General features: G+C 37.1%; 1 protein-coding gene across 2 annotated transcripts in view; it reads right to left on the bottom strand.

Moving 5' to 3' along the window:
* The window catches only part of LOC126191225 (uncharacterized), a 53,729-nt gene extending 40,377 nt beyond the window's left edge, over window positions 1-13,352 (bottom strand). The window contains exon 1 of one of the 2 annotated variants that reach the window (XM_049932027.1): window positions 13,026-13,352. The gene's annotated coding sequence lies outside the window, so the exon portion shown is untranslated. Of the gene's footprint in view, window positions 1-12,482; window positions 12,993-13,025 lie in introns of those variants that run through there. The other variant, XM_049932028.1, reaches the window with a different exon arrangement.
* Between the last annotated feature and the right edge of the window lie 1,272 nt (window positions 13,353-14,624).

The raw sequence follows: 14,624 nt of genomic DNA, 5'->3' as shown, positions 1-14,624 counted from the left end.
AATACCTGTTTTGAATATTTTCTTGCTCTACTTCCAAACATGACAATTTCTCTGGACACCTGCTGGATTTAACACTATTTTGATGTAATTTCACCAGTAACAATTTCAACTTTCAATGATTTCAATAATATAAAACAATCTAAACTGGTCAGTTCACATCAATGATCCATGTAAAAGACTGAATTCAGCAGCATTTGCCATTCGCTCAATTTCATCTGTTTGTGACTTGGAAACATTTAAAGCTGCATACCTAGGATATTTCCATTCACCTATTTTGGGGTAACCAGTCATGAGCAAACAAAGGCTTTATTGCACAGAAAAGTCACCAGAATTATGACTAGAGTGCAGCCCAGATGCTCTCACAGAAATTTATTCAAACAGCTCGGGATTCTCACCATGCCATCTCAGTACATTTTTTCACCAATGTGCTTTGTGAACCATAATCATACAATTTACAAACTGAACAGTGAATATCATGATCATGATACGAGAAGTAAACATGATCTTCATAAAGATATAAAAAGTCTCAGCATGGTACAAAAAGGAGTACATTATTCAAGCATATAATAATAAACTACTATTTTATGTTAAATCAGCCATTGGGAATATGACTAAATTCACAAAACAGCTGAAACTTTGTCTTTTGAATAGTTCTTTCTATTATTTACAGGAATTTTTTGATAGTGTGTAACAATTTGTACAATGTGTTTAATTTTGAGCATTCCTATAAGATAGTAACTGTTCTCGAAAGAACAGATACCATTGATTACCGTGCAGCTTCTCTAGAATAAATAATAATCATTTATTCCTATAAGAACTGACTATGTAGCACTGGTATATCAACTGATGACAGAATGCTTTTTATATGTATTAGAATGTAAGACTTGTCATTTGTTTGTGTAATCATTATTACTACTATAATCTGGGTTGTTCTTTCAACACTTGAACCTCATGTATCTGTTTATATATGACTTAGCTTGTAAGCCTTAAGACCATTTAAATGGGTCATTCTGTAATAATCTGACACATTCTACATCCTAGTGATACACTTGCATCAAGGATCTATGGAACACAAAAGTAAATAAATAAATAAATAAAAATAAATAGATGTTCTGAGGTATCAAGGGATCACCAATTTAGTACTGGAGGGCAGCGTGGAGGGTAAAAATCATAGAGGGAGACTAAGAGATGGGTACACTAAGCAGATTCAGAAGGATGTAGGTTGCAGTAGGTACTGGGAGATGAAGAAGCTTGCACAGGATAGAGTAGCATGGAGAGTTGCATCAAACCAGTCTCAGGACTGAAGACCACAACAACAACAAATAGATGTCAGCTACTTAGCCATAACGTAAACATAAAGTCATGCTGAACTTTTAATTATTAGTGTAGTCCAACTAGAAAAATATTCTGAATGGATATCTATCAATTCTATGGAACATAATAAGTGTTCTTTGTCTTCCTTGGGGCATGAAAGGTCATCAAAGCCATTGACTAAATTACATAAAGAAATTACTATTTTTAACTTCTATCAAGGAAAAACAGGCATAAACAAACAATCTCTAATTACACATCCATTTCCTCCCTCGAGTCATTTCATTATTTGTGTAATGTAGCGCACAATTTAATGATCATCCGCATTTCTGGGAAAAGCTTGATAAATGTCTTTCAGTTTTGCTTCCATGCTGAGTTCTCTTCACAAATGACACTGTGAAAGACATGGAGTGCAATGTGAATTATTTAACAAATGGTGTAGCAGAGCAGAACACTGGTATATGGCTTATAATATAGAAAACAGAGTGGTGATCAACTGCTGGGAAAACCAGTGCACACAGTTTCTAATACAGTACTGATATGAAAGCAACATTTTACCATCACAGGATGATGAAATAATGTATATTTTTAATTCATGTGACTTCAGGTAGTTGGGAGGTTTATTTGGGACATTCACATTAAGAGATGGTTGAACCTAGCTTCACCACCAACACTACATTTACTGGAAGTTAACACTATTTTTGATTTAGTGACTATAATCTAAAAAAGTTTTGACAACCTAGTAATTTTTGCCGCAGGATTTTCTGTTAACTCAAGAGAGATCTCATTTTGTGTATTAATTGCTTTGCTTCTTAAAGGGATTCAGTAACTTTTTAGCTCAAAAAAGTAAAAGATAATCAGCAGGCTTAGTTTAAAGTTATTTCTTTCCTGTTCTGTAAGAAACTGCACCAGCCACAATGCATCTCTGCTTTGAATGCTGTTTTCAAATGTAGGATGAGTTAGTTGATGTTCATAAGCAGCTGGAAATCAAATTAACTACTCTCAAATGATTGGCAGCAGCTGCCACTAAAGGTATATGAAAAACTGTCCTTTCCTGTGAATCCTGTCTCCTCTACAGGAAGTACTGGATCTGTCACAGCTCATCCATTTGATTGCAAAGTGGCATGTCAGTGGTAGGTAAAGCCATCCTGTACTCATATAGACATGGATTAATCAACAGATTTGAGGTACTGTCTTCCACTGAAACTGAGCCAGTGGAACCCAATTTACCCATTGGGAAACCAGCTTTGTCCTGTGTAAAGAGGAGGCAAATGCTAAGGGTACAGATATATTAATCATTGGCACTTCAAACTCATGGAAAATAATGCTATCCCTTAGGGAGACAGCAGTAAGGAACAGGAAGGAACACCAGGTGCACTTAATGTGTATGCTTTGGGGCATCATTCAACATGGTGAAGAGGCTTTTCCATTGAGGGAACAGAGTGCAACAAACTGCAAATTGTGGCACATGTTAGAACAAACAATACCTGTTCTCTGGGCTTTCAGGTCATGCCTGGATCATTCCAGCAACTGGCAGAGAAGGTTGAGAAGACCAGCCTTGCACTCAGAGTTCCAGCTAACCTCATAATTTGCAGTTTTGTCCACAGAACTGATCATGGCCCCCTGACTCTGAGACAAGTAGCAGGATGGAATTAGAGCCTTCACATGTTCTATGACAAGCTAGGCTGTGGCTTCCTGGACTTGCACCACAGTGTAGAGAGCTGTAGGACCCCCATAAATGGATAAAGTGTGCACTACACACCTGAGGCTGCTACCCAGATAGCTGAATGTGTGTCGGGTGAACATAATCAGGTTTAGTGTGGGTGACTCTTCTTCCAGTCCAGATAATGTCAGCTGTAAGAGACCTGGAATAAAGATCCAAAGGAATAACCCCCCTCCCCCCCCCCACCCCCACACCAGCAAGAGTATTAAAATCCTAGTAATTACCTGTCAAAGCATTCACAACAAAACATCAGCATTTGAAGTGCTCCTGAAAACAGTGAAACTCACATAATACTAGACAGAGAAATGTAGGTAAAACCTGAAGTTGATAGCAGTAAGATTTTTGGGGAAAATGTAACTGTATATCAAAAGGACAGACTAATGCAAAATGGAGATGATGTATTTATCGCAACAGACAAGAAACACAAGTCCTCCAAGACAGAAATTGAAGTTACATGCGAGATTGTTTGGACACAGCTCAGTATTAGTGATGGGCATAAAATTCTAATAGGATACTTCTATTGGCCACCAAACTTGCCTCCTGATGTAACTGAAAACTTTAGAGAAAACCTCACTTCACTTATACATAAGTTCCTCAATTGTACCGTAATAATCTGTGGAGACTTTATCATCCAAGAAGTAATTTGGAAAATTAAAGTTTTGTTAGTGGCAGACATGAGAAGACATGGTGTGAAACATTATTAAACACCTTGTCTGAAAACTACTTAGAACAGAAAACTTGGAACCCCACTGATGATGGAAATATATTAGATCTATTGGCAACAAATAGATCTAATCTCTTTGAGGATTCCACATTGTATCAGTGGTACCAGTGACCATGAGGCAGTTGTGGCAAAAAGATTATCAAAGGACAAACAGGAACTAAAACAAATACGAAGATGGCTATAACAGAGGGATGCTAAATGAAATTCATTTGGCTGTCAAGAGAATAATGCATGAACCACCAATGACTACCATAGCAGATTTCTGTCAAATGATCTTTCATAAAAACCCAAAGAAATTCTGGTTGCATGTAAGGACTGATAGTGGCAACAAAGTTAGCATCCAACCTCTCAAAGATGAGATAGGAATTGTTTTTGAAGACAGAAAAGCAAACACATAAATGCTCAACTCCATTTTTGAATGTTCCTTTAGAAAAGAAAACCATGAGAAGCGCCCTAATTTAATCCTCGTACCACTGAAAACATGAGTGAAATAAGTGTTAAGGTCAGTGTCTTTGAGAAAAGCTGAAATCGTTAAAACTGAAATAAGCTCCAGGGCTCAATGGAATCCTTGTCAGATTTATACTGAATTTTTGGCTGAGTTAGCCCCTCTTTTAACTATAATCTATCGTAAATCCCTTGAACAAAAGCCCAAGGCCAGAAGCTCAAAGAAAGCACAGTTCACACACATTTACTGGTTTTTTCTCGGCAGTGAGGACATTCCTTGTAAATGATGGACGCCAGCAGATGCTGAGACGCAGCCCAAACATGAGTGTCCAGGGCTTACGCAGAGAGAGCGGTTATAAAGAAGTGTTGTGTAGCTGCTCTCCCAACAGCCTTGGAATGCAGGAAAACATCTTAAGAATGTGGAATCGTGAGAAATATGCCAATTAACGAGGCACACGCCAGCTCACGCCAGATAGAAAATTTCCACTCTGCACGGAGTGGCGTGGCGATGAAACAGTGATCTGTCATTGGGCTACATTGAAAATTTCGACTGCGAATGACAACGCCGAAGGGAATAATGTTTGGAAGAGGAGTTGGGCCGAGAGATGGATGAGAAGTGAGAAGGGGAAGTGGTGGAGACACTGCAGAAACTGTAAGGTACCAGGATTTGGGCGCTTACACATTAGCTTGTCAGCATAAGTATTAATAATAAAGGGACTGGCAAGGGCATCAGGTCATGACTTTATTGACTTATGATGAATATGAGGTACTCTCAAGTAGTATTCCCTGCATGTCTGCATGATTAAGTTACTAACTTAAAGCGTTGGTGGAAAGTGTCGAAGTTGACAAGTGTAGAATATAAGTCTGCAGCTGGCCATAGCTAGCCGGGCCACCGTGGCCGGCAGGTTAGTGGTCACTGGAAACGCGAGACAGTATGGCGCCTTTGGGGAAAGCCTGGCCTCCGGAGCCACATGTGCTGGGCAGCACGTGGCAAAGACAGGAATTTCGTTTGCCTAGGGGCGATATGACCGACACGATCATTGGGTAGAATCTCAAAAATTGTGTTGGAGGGACTTCGGCGATGTTTGAGCGTTCGACATTAGCCAAAACTGAGTATTCTTTCGCCGCATTTTCGTACGCGTGGAAGACAGGAAAATTGTGGAGAAAGAGGAATTCGTCTTCAGGCTTCAGCCATCGAATGGTACGAACTTGGAGACGGCATCTTGGCCTTCGTCTTTGAAAGGAGTGGACTTCGACTTGGACGTCGGCAAGTTAGGACGCATCCCACGAGATCTAAGACGCGTACTGTTCCTCTGGGCAGAATAGTGCAGAGAGGGATTTTTCTCGTATTCGAATTACGGATTTTGTCAAACAAAAGTGGGCGTCTGATTTCTAACTTGCAGGATTTGTGCTGTCCTGTGGGATGGAAGTTTGAGAAGCAACTTTCAATTGAGATTGCCTCAGGCTGCGAGTGCTGTGATTCGGAGACGGCACTGCCATCCGAATTATCGGTATCTTCAACATAGGGCCAGTTTGAGTGATTGCCTTCACTACAGATGTAGGATTGTGCATTTTTTTTTTTTTTTTTTTTTTAGGTCTACAGGACGAGGTTCAGCACGGGAGACAAACGGTCTGTATCGCAGCACTGCACCAACGCGCGTTCCATGCTGAGTTCCATTTTTGAATGTTCCTTTACACAAGAAAACCAAGAGAAGTGCCCTAATTTAATCCTCGTACCACTGAAAAGATGAGTGAAATAAGTGTTAGGGTCAGTGTCTTTGAGAAAATCTGAAATCGTTAAAACTGAAATAAGCTCCAGGGCTCAATGGAATCCTTGTCAGATTTATACTGAATTTTTGGCTGAGTTAGCCCCTCTTTTAACTATAATCTATCGTAAATCCCTTGAGCAAAAGCCCAAGCCCAGAAGCTCAAAGAAAGCACAGTTCACACACATTTACAGGTGCGGTAATAGGAGTGGTTCACAAAACTACTGTCCAGTATCCTTGACATTGGTTTGTTGTAGAATCTTAGAACATATTCTGAGCTCAAACATAGTGAGACATCTCAAACAGAATGATCTCCTCCATGAAAGCCAGCATGAATTTCAAAAACATTGATCATGTGAAACGCAGCTTGCACTTTTCTCATATGACATACAGTACTGCAAACTTCGGATCAAGGCAGTTACGTAGAAACAGTATTTTTTGATTTTTGAAAAGCATTTCACTCAGTACCACATCTATGCTTATTATTAAAAGTGTAGTCATAGGGAGTATCAGGTGAATTTTATGACTGGATTGAGGATTTTTTTGGTAGGGAGAATGCAGCAAATTACCTTGGCTGGAGAGTCATTAACAGAAGTTGAAGTAATTTTGGGTGTGCCCCTGGGCAGGTTGTATTAGTGATGTCATGGACAATATTAACAGTAACCTCAGACTTTTTGCAAATGATGCACTAATCTTGAATGAAGTACTGTCTGACAGAAGTGGTATAAATAATCAGTCAGATCTTGATAAGATTTCAAAGTGGTGCAAAAATTGGCAACTTACTTTAAATTTTCAGAAATGTAAAACTGTGCACTTCACAAAATGAAAAAAAAAGTAATATCCTATGACTATAATGTCAATGAGTCTGAGTTAGTTGGAATCAATTATCTTACACAAATACCTGGGAGTAAAACTATGTAGGGATATGACATAGAATGAGCTCACAGGCTCAGTCATGAGTATAGCAGATGGTTGACTTGATTTTATTGGTAGAATACTGGGGAAATTCAATCAGTCTACAAAAGAGATTGCTTACAAATCACTTGTGCAACTCATCCTAGATGAGTGCTCAAGTGTGAGGAACCTGTTCAAAACAGGAGTAAAAGTGTATATTGAATGTATGTTATTTTGCAGTTCATTGCACAGAAATCAGTCTTAGTAAATGTCAACAGAAGTCTTCTAGAGTTGATAGCCAGACTATATTTAATATGGACTTCATTGTCTGTACAATGATGAGGAATATAGTGAGGGATGGGTCATTCACTAATTTTCCACAAGATCTCAAAAAAAAGTGAGATCTGGTAATTCAGGGGATCATTCAAAATTACAAACATCTCGGCTGTTTCTTTTTCTTCTCCTTCTCCTTCTTCTTCAAAGTACTGCATAGGGAGTGTAAAATGGATAGGCACAGTATTGTCTTGAAAAATTCCATTAGTACTTGGAGGAAAGTGCATCATTAGACTCGTCCAGTGTACAACTGACCAGATATTCATTTGTGGACCACTTAACACAAAAACTTACTCTTCGCTCAAAAAATCAACTCGAGAAACTGCTTAATAAACACCAGTAGGTGCTGAGAATATAAATAACTTTCACCACGGCTTGAGCAGAGAAAACTGGGAAGTAATATATAGATGTTCAAATATTGATTACAAATTTGACAGCTTCATCAGCAACTTTAGTAATTACTTTGATCTCTGTTTCCCCTTATAAAGAAGAAAATACAAAAAGGAAATGTAAAAATAATTTTATTGCCACTGGTATACAAATATCTGCAAAACAAAAAAGGCTTACTTCAAAACATGTCCAAACAGAACACATATGCAGAGTTTGACATGTATTTCAAAATCTATAAGAAAATCCACAGTAGGATCATAAAACAGGCATAAACAATAGCAAATGACAGAAAAATAAAAACTCTGAAAATAAAATTAAAGGTATGTGGAATTTTGCAAGAAGGGAGACGGCAGCAGAACATCCAGAATTTCAAAATATTAACTTCTCAAAAACCTAGACCCCAGAAAAATTTCAAATCAATTTCATTCATACTTCACACAGGTAGCAGGATAACTCATTCAACAAAACTCACAGTGTGCAGTAGAGGATCAGTTCAGATGTATTTCAAATCAAAAGACTCTCTTCCTACATGTGACTAGTATGAAAGAAATGCCAGATACCATTAAGGAACTCAAATCAAACCACCCCTTTGGTATAGACATTATAACTGACTATTATAAAGAAATATGCTCCCTTCATAGTCAAGCCTCTAGTCAACATTTGCAACTGTTCACTCACAGATGGTGCATAAAAAAAACCTGGAAAGTAAAGCCTCTCTATAAAGAAGTGATTAAAACAGATGTCTCCACCTACATGCCTATAACACTCCTATCTGGGTTTTCCAAAATAATGGAGAAAATTTACTATTAGAGATAAATAACCTTTAAAGAAAAAATAGCTATGTCTCAATTCTCAGCATGGTTTTTGTAAATCAATATCTACTGAGACTACCATCTTTGCATTCCTGAATGAAGCTTTAAATGTAATTGACAATAAAGAGCACACTTCTGAAAGTTTTTTAGGCATTTCAAATGCATCTGATGTCATGTCACAACATCTTGCTTACGAACGTGGAGTATATAGGTGTTAGGGGCAGCACACGACTGATCACAATGTTAGCTGCAGAATAGAGACAAATAGTTGAACTTCCATTCCGAGAAGGGAAAACCTTGAAGACTTGTCACTCAGAAAAACTGTGTATTAAGTGCAGTGTACCACAAGGCTCCATTCTGGGACCAATTTTGTTTTTGCTCTGTGTAAATAACCTGAAACCAACTAGCCTCCATTACAAATATATTAAATTTCCTGATTACACAAAAGTGTTAGTCAAAGAAATGACTGAAAAAGTTGTAGAATGAAATTAAAATATGCACTTAATATGTTGCAAACTGGTTTCCTGCAAACAATCTGATAATAAATGTCCAAGAAACAGTTACTATGAATCTAGACACCATACAGAATAACTCTCTGCTAGCGTCTAAAGTTATTCATTAGAAACTTGGAAAATGTAAATTCTACAGAGTTTCTTGGATTATGGATCCAGGAGGATCTGAGATAGATCCAACATATAAAATATGTAACTAAAAGACTGAACATCATCTGCTAGTGCATGACAATTCTTTTAAGTTTCAAATTGAAGCAAAAAATAAAAAAAATTGTAGTTTGCCAGAGCAGAATCTCTACTGTGATGTAGCATAATCCTCAGGGGAGTCTCAATTGCTAGCAAAAGTTGTTTCACAGCCCAAAAGAGAAAGAGGTTTGTATGAGTCATGGAAATTGCAGCTCTAGAAACTTGTGCAAGCCTTTATTCACAAAACTTCAAGTCCTTACATTGGTTGTTAGTATGTTTTGTGAGTAAAATTTTTAATTAGGAAATTTTAGATGATAATAACCAGCTGTTAGCTAAAAACCAAGGTATTCACTCAGTAACACATGAAGAAACCAAGATGTAAATTTCCAAAATTCAAATAAACACTGAAACAAAATGGACCACTCAATCAGGAAACACGCTGTACCATAAACCACCTTGTGACATCAAAATGATCAAAAATATTTCAGCATTTCAAACAGTTGTTCATACCTAACTACTGCAGGAGTGTTATTATGATGTAGCTGAGTATCTACCAGATTAAAACCTAAATGTGTACATTATTATTGTAATTAACAGTGATAGTGGAAAATCTGTATAGATTGTGATAAGCATGAAACAGTGGAACAGAATGTAAAATTTGAAGATCTGTACACAACTATGTATTTTGTCAGAAAATGTTCTTACAGCATAAATCAAGATTTGTTGGCATAAAGAAGCAGAATATTATGCAACATATTTTCATCACAATGTTGTATAAATTGTAAATATCTTTTAATTTTTAAATTTTTGTCTTTTACACAAAAAGCTGCAGCCTATAAACGATGGTCACAAAGATACTGCAACAACTCTAAACATCTTCTTAACTTGATTAATTGTCGTAAATTCATAAGCAGTGTATGACAAGGTTGTGTACGTTTGTGTTTTTTGAGTCAAAATGATGATGATATAAACTATGATCACATAATGGGATAAATATTGTATTGCTTTTTTGTGTTCTTATGAAAAATATCCATGCATGTATCTTTTCTATTATTTAATCACAATCTGAACTGATGAAACTAAGTTAACTGTGTGTGTGTAATTTGCTTACAGCTTTTTGTGTGTAGACTCCTGTATATTTGTAACAGATACAGATATAATCATCACACTAATTTATATTGTCTCATCTCATCTTTTCAGAATACTGACAGTTTGTATGTATGTACAAACATGATGAAGAGCATCAATGAAATAATACAATACAATACAGACAACAGATGGCCCACTGATAAATAAGATGAAACTATATACATGAAAATACAAAGGTTCATATTCCAAATATCCCCACTCTGAGGTCAAGGGATGGATGAGGGGGTCTCTGAAGTCTAACATTTATATAAAGATTACCAAAAGTTTTCATTGGAACTACTGCTGAAGTAAAACTCACGATCTATCTATCGCATGTAAAATGATGAACCAAAATGTATAAGCCTATACATAATTTAAACAAACATTTATTACTTAAATTTATGGCAATCATTTTTCCTCTAACATGTGAAGATAAAAATACTGCTTTTACAGCAGTGACCCATCCACAGGGTAACATTAGGACAATTTCAGCATATTTCTTTCTGTGGCTATTGCAGACATGTATTTGTACTACTCAAACCTATGTCAAGAAATGTGTCTTAAAGTGTGCCCAAAAGTTTATTTGGCATTTCATCTAGAACTCGCGGCTCAGAGCAATAAATATATAAAAGCTGTTCAAAGCATCCCCAATCTTCCAGCAGCCTATATTGCAAAATATGTTTATATTTTTTTCTACCTAGTTCCAAGGTTGTAAATGTAATGTTTACAATAATATGGTATTTTTATAGCTTAATAGTGTATTATATATTGAACAACCACACACCAGCTCTTCAGCCTTCACTTGATGCACTAGACATAAATACCCTCAGTCAGTCTTCATCAAATTGATAAATTGTATCTCTCTCGCTGTGCCCAAACACTTATTACCTTCTAATCGATTAGACCAATTGGTAATTGCTTAAAAATTCCTCATAAAAACCACTGGCATATACGGATTTCCATTCATGTTGAAACCATTTCAACTAACCAAAAATGATAAACACAAGACAAAATTTAAATGTCCATCCGACTGAAACAGAATGTTCAAGCTGACTTACATCATAGATTAAGTACACAAAAGCTCCTAATATGTTAAGCCTGGATATTCCCCAGAAAGGTCAATCGATTCTGGGCCCAAGGTTTGTTCAGTTGGTCTAATGTTTCATCTTCAATTTCCTTTTTTGCCATTATGTGAAACCGCCAGTGTCAAATGCACTAATGTTGTTATATTAGCAGCAGTAGTAGTAACAGCAGCAGCAGCACAGTAGTAATAGTAGTTGATGCTGTTGTTGTAGCAGCTTTATTCATCTGCAGTTCTCTTCTACTAGAATATCAGACATGTCTTGATATAACAATTAAAAAAAAAGAAAAATAAAGCAATTCATATATCCAGGCTCTTACAAACCTACAGGTCTAGTATCCGAAGGATGGGACAGACAGTCAGCAGTGGCCTTATAGTAGGACCCATTCTGGCATTTGACAGAAATTGTTTAGGAATCACGATGGTGGGATGAAGACTGGGGCCTCTATCCTCCCAAATATAAATCTGCTCTGTTTAAAACGGTGCTACTGCATTGTGTTTACCCCTAGTGTAAAATACTGTTTTACAAATAAGTTATTTAATAAAGAAAAGGGCTAATGCTACACTACTAATTGATTTCTGATTCCCAGCCACTGCAAACACTATACACACATGGTTTTATAATAGTACACACACTATCAGTTGATTCAGGACCATTAGTAGTTGCCAAAAGTGAGTTAAATTATGTTGACTCCCTGAATCTGGACCACAACAGCGTGGTGTAATATGGCTAATAAGTACCGGTAGCCAAAGGAAATGAAAATGTACAGCATACTTCGAGAAGACATAAATAAAATGACTGAATATAATCAATGTGATGTACTATATGGCTTCTTGACAAACTAAATGAAACCCGTACAAAACTTGGAACGGAAGAATAAAAGATGTTAGCTTCGAATTACGATCTACTTGTCAGAACAAAGAATCCTATTTTTCCCTGAATTCCGTGCGAATGCAGGTACTAGTGTATCTTCTCAGCAAATTCTTCCCAAACACTGACAGCTCTCTCTCTCTCTCTCTCTGTGTGTGTCCTCGTTCACCGGTACTTAAGCATTTATGGTTTCTTAGCTGGTAACTCATATCGACGTTTAAGTTTTATAATTTTACGTACGGTATGTTGTAATTTGTAAATGACATTACAGAACTGTAATTCATTTAATTACATTGCATTTACGTACACGAACATGTTCGGTTCACTTCTCAGCCTTCTTTTGTTGGGGACTGTTTAATATTATTTACGACTCGTAGGCCTAATGTTGTTGCATCGTGGTTCGTAGTGCAAATAAAATTGTTATCTGTAGATCTCTTCATATTTGGCTTGAAGTCAAAGGTGGGAGAACGCAAGACCATACCATCTGTCTGGCTGATGTCAGCTTGAATTAATGTAATCAGTGTTAATGTAGTAGAGTGAAGGGAAAGTAGTCGTCCGCTTGCGATGTCTTCGCGACATTCCGCCGTCTTGAGGAAAAAAGCATTCATTTCTGCAACGCTGTTTATCACTAACTTTTCCACATGTCTTCCCGTTGTTCACGGTTATTAAAATTACGCTAATGACACTTCAAGCTGAGACATAATTTTTCGCATGGAAAGACGGATGTATCTGCCAGTCAAATACTATAATTAATGAAAGAAGTGTCACTGTAATGTCTTTCACAACGAGAGACTGGCTGGGCGATTGATATTTATTTAGTCAACGGTCAACGTTAACCTCATATACTCACGAAAGCAGAGAGCGCAGATGAACCTTGAACAGTTTGCCAACTTCTGTGCTACTGATGTCTCTGAAGAGATAGGCTCTATCTAACTTGATAACTTTCCACAAGATATCACGGGAATAATGCATCGAAAGACTACACAATAATACGGCGATCTCAGTAACTTAGAACCAGCTTTGATCATCACGATGGCTGTGGAGTGCCAGTATTCGGCAACGATGGGACAAGTTTGCGGAAATGACATGTCTCGGCGGCAGAAGTTAATAACAGCTTCGGCCTCCTTCGGATGCTCTCGGGCGCGCTCGGCTGAGCGGCAGTTGGCGGAGCGCTCAAATTACCGGCAGGGTGGCACTGCTGGCACAATGCACTCGGCAGTCCAGTCCTGGCTTTCATCAAGTTGTCATTGATTTTAGACTTTTTTCGCAGTTTTTGGTATATTTGAACAGTTTTAAGCAGAGATGTCAATTCTGTGAAATAATGTGTTTGTAAAGCAAATAAAAAATCCATAATATAGGTACCTGTTTTTATTTTGCATTTGAAATACTTTTCTCCAAAATGCATTACCTGTTTTATTTGAAATACTTATAACATAAATATTTTGTATTTGTAAAGTGCAAAACGCTTTCTTCGGAATTTTTATTTCATGCTTCGCAGTTTTCGTTCGTTTAATGAGCCATTTGCTCAAACAATAATAGTTCTACGATGGACACAGATGGTGTAATAAGACCAAAAGTATATCTGTCAAGTGGTTACAACCATGACCCTAATTTTTAGAAAAGGCAGTAAGCCTTGAGTACATATTATATGTTTACCATTATTGTTACTTTAATGGGAAACGTGCCTGAAATCATCTGATAATGCCTAGTGATCTCAAAAGGAAGTGAAGAATGGAGTGAGATCAATATCGCATTTTTGTGAGATCATGAGTTGATCATGGGCAACACTACAGAGTTCATTGAATGTGACAGTGACAGCTATACCTGTGTAAACTACAGAACACCAAGATATAAAAGTGCAAGGCCCATGTTACGATACGGAAACAGATCGCTCCCAGTGGCTTGCAGTAGTTTGAATACTGAAAAATATGGTACGATTATCTGTATTCTTGCTTTGCGAAATGCAAGTACTCGATGATAACATTTTTCATTTATATTTAATGTGTGTTCTCGTAGTAAAGTTTATTTATTAATTGTAAAACCTAATTTGGAGTTTCGTCAATGTCGCTGTTACCAAGTGGAAATTATGTTCTTGATTAAACCACTTCTTAAGTGTATTGCACTCTTTCAACTGTATTGTAAATATGTTGATAGTATTGTGCTTAATCTTTGCTTTCATTCGTAATATTGAGTGGAGAAACTAGTTCAATATATATATTTCATATGAAACAGAAGCCGGTATTCTGTGGAATGATTTCTGTTTGCTTCGGCTTACGATTCCACGCGCGAATTGCTCGATTTAAATGCATTGAAAGTATATAGCCCGTATTGTGCGTTATTTTTATTCCCATCCGTTTTTCATACTCTCGCATTTTATGAAGGATACAGAATGTTTCATTGACTTCTGCTAAAATGTGCTTATTATCGTACTGTATCTGTTAATAACATG

Source organism: Schistocerca cancellata, chromosome 6, assembly GCF_023864275.1.
Source record: "Schistocerca cancellata isolate TAMUIC-IGC-003103 chromosome 6, iqSchCanc2.1, whole genome shotgun sequence".
In the NCBI taxonomy this organism is placed as follows: domain Eukaryota; kingdom Metazoa; phylum Arthropoda; class Insecta; order Orthoptera; family Acrididae; genus Schistocerca; species Schistocerca cancellata.
Note: the sequence above shows the minus strand (reverse complement) of the source record. Positions and strands in the feature narration are given on the sequence as shown.